Source organism: Rhipicephalus microplus, chromosome 3 (genome assembly GCF_043290135.1).
Source record: "Rhipicephalus microplus isolate Deutch F79 chromosome 3, USDA_Rmic, whole genome shotgun sequence".
NCBI classification, from domain to species: Eukaryota; Metazoa; Arthropoda; class Arachnida; order Ixodida; family Ixodidae; genus Rhipicephalus; species Rhipicephalus microplus.
In genome coordinates, this window is record NC_134702.1 from 152,512,485 (window position 1) to 152,519,438 (window position 6,954).

Genomic DNA, 6,954 nt, shown 5'->3' on the forward strand with positions numbered 1-6,954 from the left:
GCTTTTGTGTTTTAATTCGTGCGTCCTCGCAGACTGCAACATTTTTACACCAGATAACTATACAGAGTGGAATGTCGATAGTACTCTTACGAGAACAATTTATGAAAAAAATAGCAGCATATCCATGGAGTGAATGATCGTCTTCTTCTTCTTTGTGGGGTTTAACGTCCCAAAACGACCATATGATTATGAGAGACGCCGTAGTGGAGGGCTCTGGAAATTTCGACCACCTGGGGTTCTTTAACATGCACCCAAATCTGAGCACACGGGCCTACAACATTTCCGCCTCCATCGGAAATGCAGCCGCCGCAGCCAGAATTCGAACCCGCGACCTGCGGGTCAGCAGCCGAGAACCCTAGCCACTAGACCACCGCGGCGGGGCCACGGAGTGAATGATGGAGAGTGGGGCGAAGCATTCGTCCGTCTATTCGTTCTTGCTTCCGTCCGTCCATGCGTGCGTCTGTGTGGCCGCCCATGCGTCCATCCGCCCGTCCGTGCGTGCGTCTGCTCGTGCGTCCACACGTCCATCTGCGCGTCCGTCCCTGCGTTTTTCCATGCATCGGCTCCTGCGTCTGTCCACGCTTCCATTCGTCCGTGCAGCCATCCGCACGTCTGTTTATGCATCTGTCCGTGTGTCCGTTTGTCCACCTATTCTACACTTTAAGTACCACCATCTCGCATCTTTTCATCATATATTCCTTATATAGAAGCTCCGCCATCCAACGGACATTCCAAGGACTGAAGGAGAGAAGGCACACGCACACTTTCTAACGGCTTGCGCTTCGTGTCTACTTCCCACCTTCAACCATCTCGAGTTCTTTGTATATACTACTTCATTGTATTCATGGCACTGCGGCCCAACATTCGCTAAACCTTTCTGAAACCAAGTAGGTTACGCCCAGCGAGTATAACGTAGCAACCCTTTCTTGTCAGATAGTGCTCAATGTACATGCCAATGGCTGCTAAGGGGGAATGAGAGACAGGAGAGTTCGGCTTTTAGTTAACGCGCACGCTGCGAATTTATTGTTCAGCAACGCACAGACGAAATGTAAGACTGGTTACAGAGTACCACTATGACTACGAGGGACGAACGGGTGCCGCTATAAGGAGCTTCACTCCTAATACAGTAACCTATGTAACGAGGCCTTCAGTCGGGTGAACAACTCTATTGCAGTGGGGTTAGGGCTATATAAAAAGATGTGTGACGTAAGCCTGTAAAGATTGTACTGGTGGGTATAGTTCATACTGTAAGTTTCGCATACGGTAGATGAAGCCAAGCTGCTGCGCCACTCAGAGTGGCAGGGATGTCTTGATCGACAATGAAAAATGTTTGTTCTTCGGTTCTGCCATTAGCTGAAAGCATCAACTGAACTTGCGCGTGCGCGGCTGTTGTGTGCCCAAAAAAATCCTGTGAGTTAAACGTTGCAAGCTTGCTGAAGTTTATCTGGCAATTTCCAATCATCGCTTCTTGAAACTACACAGCAGTTTGCACCGGTATCTAGCTTGCATGTGATGGGATAGCCCTCGGTGTACACAGTTGCGCTCCAGTCACCACTGGTGATCGCGCCGACAGTCAACGTTTGTAGAAAAAAGTCGTCTTCTGCTCGCAGATCTCGTACTTGTTGGCTGACGTTTTGTGGGTAATTGGATGACCTGCATACTCTAGCAAAATGTTTTAACCTTCCACACTCTTGGCATGTTTTCCTTTTCGCTGGACACATGTGACTGCAGTGCATTTGACCCCCACATTTGTAGTGGCGATTTTTTTCTTATTGCGACTGCATTTACTTGGGTGCCTTAACCTGATTCTGTGGCTCCACTTATCTCTCTGAAGTGCTATTTGCTTTGTTCCTGCGCTCGGCACATGTCGACGGTCTTTTCGTACGTCGGGTTTGCCGCTATCAGTCTTTGCTGGGGGCTCTTATCCGTTGTGCCCAGAATGATTCGGCTGCGCAACATGCGGTCTTCCAGACTCCCGATTTCATGGTTCTTCGCTAACACACGCAGTTCTGTTAGCCACTCGTTAAATGGTTCACCTGCTTTTTTTTGTTTCTCTAACCAAAAAGTAATTCCTGAAAAGTCAAGTTGGTCGCGAGGCTGTAGTGCTCTTCAAATTTTTCAATCAGAATTTCCACATCATTTCTGTCTTCCGCTTTCTCGAACTTGAAGGTTTATATTGTATGTCTTTCGAGCTTCTTCGCCTATGGTAACTAGCAAAGTGGCTGTTTGAACATCTTTTGGCTGTGTGTTCAACTTCGTAGCAGTGGAAAACATCAGAAACTCACTTTTCCAAGTTTTTCATGCAATCCAAGGGTCCTGTGAGGCCTCCATGGGCCAGGGGTGGTAATAACGCCGACGCCAATGATGCTTCAGGTGGGTTCCGCTGCCACTATGTAGCGAGGCCTTCATTGGGGTGAACAACAACTTTATTGCAGTTGGGTTAGTGCTATATAAACAGATGCGTGACGCAACGTGCCACGTGATCACGGGTGTTATATGATGGCTGCACGTCAGGCCGGGTTACAGCCTATAATTCTATTATCCAAAACAGCGTTGAAAAGGTTATGATCAGCACATGTGTGAAGTTTTGCGTTCTTTCAATATCTTAAATTGATTGTCTACCATCTTTCATTGCTATTCTGTTTTGTGTCGCAATAAAAAGCCTACCATGTGGAGTGTCTAACGTTGCAGCGGTTTCTCTAGCAACTGCATAAAATTTTTTAAAACACAATATTGTCGTCCGAGTCATGTCTGCTTTCATCGGTGGGATGAATGCCCACAACACTTGTCAGTGCCGGGGAAAGTTGGAAACAGAATCCGCGGGCGGTTTTTCCAGGCTTCATCCAGTTTGGTCATTAATAAAAAAAATACCTCGGTCGTCGTTTTAGGCACGCACACACATTTTTTTGTTGCTCTCATGGTGGGCGGCTGACGACATGGTCGCCATTTTTTCGCCGTTGGCAGGCAGGCAAGCGAATACACCTCCGACAGCGCCACCAGGCGCCTCTTTCAGCACGTGAGAGAAAAATAGCAAGAAGTGGGCTCTGGCGCTACCTGAAGCTGCCGCAAGTGCATAATGTACCGATTGAAGTTAAACGTGTTTGTCTCTAAGCAAAATATGTGTACCTGCAAGGATTTCTTGTCCTGCCAATAGATTGTCAAGATTAACCATATTCGCTCTTGAGTGACGCTAGTGGAATTATTTTAATGACCTTAAAGATCAAAATAATATAATTCCTTCTTCTCTCGCACGAAAGCATGCTCGTTCCCGTCGATGTGATGAATGATCTTTTAGTTTGAGCCACAAATATTTTTTTTCAGCATGCGGTAGATATTCCCTTTAAATATTTAGCTTCTCGTTGTCCTATACAGCAAGAAGTTTTTTTTTTCTTAAAAATGCATGTAGAGGTCATAACGCATAGCCAATATTTACTGGATGCGTGGATGCTATCAGCGTCCCCTTTATAACTGGGTGGTGACATATGTGCCACCAGGCTCGCAAGAAAAAAATAAACAGAAACCTTTCTTTTTATGTTGGCCTAGTGTCTTATCCACTTCAATTAAATAGATCATAATATAACATAAACAAATAAAAATTTGTGTTCCATTTCTCTGCCTATCAAGGCAGAATGACCTCGTTTTCTCACTATTTCTGTCTTTTGACGAAACAAAAAGAAACACGCATGTGGCCCATGACAGCAAATAATAGAATCACAACTCTAAAATACATACAAAAATATTCATAACAAAGCAATGCGTGAAAGAATAAAAACAGAATAACCATTACAGAAATCACCCAACATTCATTAACAACACAATCAGCACATCCGATTTAACATTTCAGTTTCAGACAATATACGCAGATTATCAGTTGTTAGTTTCCATTTGTTCATCACACTTGAAAGGCGGTAACGTAGTGTTTCAAATCCATAGTTTGTGCGTGGACAAGGTACGTGCGAAGTCTCCGTACAGCAAGTAACACGACTGGCAGGATTTGGTTGCAAGGTAGCCAAGGTGCGTAAAAAGATACTTCCTCTGCGTATTTCTGATTTAAAAGCTGACAGAAGCTGATATTCGTAATGACAGGTAACTCTTAAAATTCTATAATTTGCAAATATTGATTGATTTGTGGGGTTTAACGTCCCAAAACCACTTCTGATTATGAGAGACGCCGTAGTGGAGGGCTCCGGAAATTTTGACCACCTGGGGTTCTTTAACGTGCACCCAAATCTGAGTACACGGGCCTACAACATTTTCGCCTCCATCGGAAATGCAGCCGCCGCAGCCGGGAATCGAACCCGCGACCTGTGGGTCAGCAGCCGAGTACCTTAGCCACTAGACCACCGCGGCGGGGCGAAGTTTGCAAATATTGAAGCAGTGTGTACGTTATAGGATACACCTTCAATGCACCGCAAAGCATTTTTTTGTAACACGACCAGGTTCTTTAGAGATGCTTTAGAGCCTGTAGACCAGACTAGCTTACAGTAGTGTGACTGTGAAGAAAAAAGAGCATTATACACTAATATTTTTTGTTTCACAGGTAGTATGTTCTGGCATCGACGCAACACACCTAGTCTTGACTGTCCCCAAATATGACAATATCGCCTGCATAAAATATACCTGGAAGCTTCTGCTCAACCGTCGCGCCAGCCTGTTTGTGTGGCAGATTAAATTCAATGTTGCTGCCTTCCAGCACTTTTTCCATCCTCACCGTGTAGAGCATGAATAATAGCGGGAACAAAGGACATTTCTGTTTCAGTCTCTTGTTAATTTCAACGCTGTCATTGCTACTTATTCCTTCCCATCCCATTAACGCTGTGTTTTCTCGGTATATTTCTCCCCAAAACTATACAATCGTCGCCTAACGCCCACCTCCTGGAGGAAGAGGAATAAACTTTATTATTCAGAAGGTGAGAGGAAATGGAGGAAACCAAGTTTGATGGGGGCTAGGTTAGGGCCCAAGCGGCCGCAAAACTAGCAGACCTGTTCGCCAGCTTGACCTGTGTATGCATATTCGGGCTACTTAAGGACCTCTCCCAGGCTTTCAGAGAGGGAGATGGCTGCAGGAGCTCCTCGGGTGGAGGGTGGTTGGGGCAACCCCATAATACGTGGTCTTGTCCTGCCTACATGTGCTAGGCCACAGTTATTACACTTGTGTAGCTTTTCAACTTTCACTACTGCGGCCAGCGTCCTCGGGCTAATTATACAATGAGTCTGAGCCCTTCATTGTGTAGTCACTTGGACCTGGGTTAATGCTTCATCTAGGGGACCTGTGGATAAAGCCGTCTTTGTTCTTGGTGCTCGCTGAGCAGTGGAGCGGTCCCAGGAACCAAATCCCAATGACCTGGCGCTCTGCTACGGAGACCGGCTTAGTCGGCGCCGAGAACAAAAAAGGTTTTATCCACTTCCTTCAATATGTACTGTTCAAAGGTCGCTGGTGCCACCTTCCGGCTTTTTGTTACCATAATCACACGTACTTAAAATCTGTCATGGGTCCGTCACCACAGAGGCGTAGCGCCTCTTATCGCGAAGATTGAATCCACGTGACGTATTCTGAATTTTTCACGTTCATATTGTCACGGTTCAGCGTAAGCAGTGCACCGAGACGTTGAGTCCGAGAACAGACGGCGTGTGTTTTTATGCAGGAGCCAAGAGCAGGCGAGCCAAAAACGAAAGTACGTCGTCTTCTTCAGTCCTCCTTTTTCACGAGGCTGTTGGCGCGCACATCGTCTTCGTTCTTTGTTTCGGGCGCGGCATTTTCCTCCCCTTAAAAGAGCATCGCCCCGATGCTATAGCTGAGACAGTAATTTGCGCAAGAAGTCACTTTGTAGAAGCGACGGTGCCTCGCAGAGTCACTCGCTGACGTATGGCTTAATGCGCACTACGTGCACAAGCTCAGGTTGGTGCTGGCGACGCCTTGAACAGTTTGGGCTATCCGGGACGACTTCATAGGTAACGTCACTTAGTCGTCGCAGCACTCGGTAAGGTCCGAAGTACCTTCTGAGCAATTTTTCGGATAGTCCCCGTCTTCGTACAGGTGTGCACACCCATACCCTGTCCCCGGTTTTGTACGTTACAGGTGTATGACGTTGGTTATAGCGGCCTGCGTCGTACTCTTGCTGTTTGTATATTCGCAGACGTGCGAGCTGCCTGGCTTCCTCTGCGCGTTGAGTAAACGCGTCAGCACTCGTTTCGTTGTCATCGCATTCGTGTGGCAGCATCGCGTCTAACATCGTTCTTACTTCTCGTCCGTAAACAAGGCTGAATGGGGTCATCCGTGTGGTTTCTTGTTTCGCAGTATTGTATGCGAACGTTATGTAAGGGAGAATCTCGTCCCAGTTTTTGTGTTCGAAGTCCACATACATTGAAAGCATGTCTTCTAGAGTTTTGTTAAGTCGCTCGGTCAACCCGTTGGTTTGTGGATGGTAAGCTGTCGACTTGCGATGAATAGTACCACTGAGCACCAACACATGATCTAAAAGTGCGGCCGTGAATGCGGTTCCGCGATCTGTTATAACGATCGATGGCGCACCGTGTCTCAGCACAATGTTCTCTATGAAGAACCGGGCTACCTCCTCTGCTGTGCCTCTCTGGATGGCTTTTGTCTCGGCGTAGCGAGTAAGGTAGTCGGTCGCCACTATAACCCAACGGTTACCAACACTAGAGGTGGGAAGTGGGCCCAAAAGGTCCATTCCGATCTGGTCAAACGGCGTTGTCGGGATCTGGACAGGGTGTAGCAAACCGGCTCGTTTCGTTGGAGGTGACTTGCGCCGCTGGCAATCGAGGCAGGTCCGAACATGATGCTTCACGGTAGCGGTGAGTCTAGGCCAGTAATATCTCCCTCGAACTCTGCTCAGTGTGCGCATGTAGCCTAAATGTCCAGATGTTACCTCGTTGTGGCACGCTTGCAACACCTCAGATCGAAGAGTGGTAGGGACGACAAGCAGGTAGGTG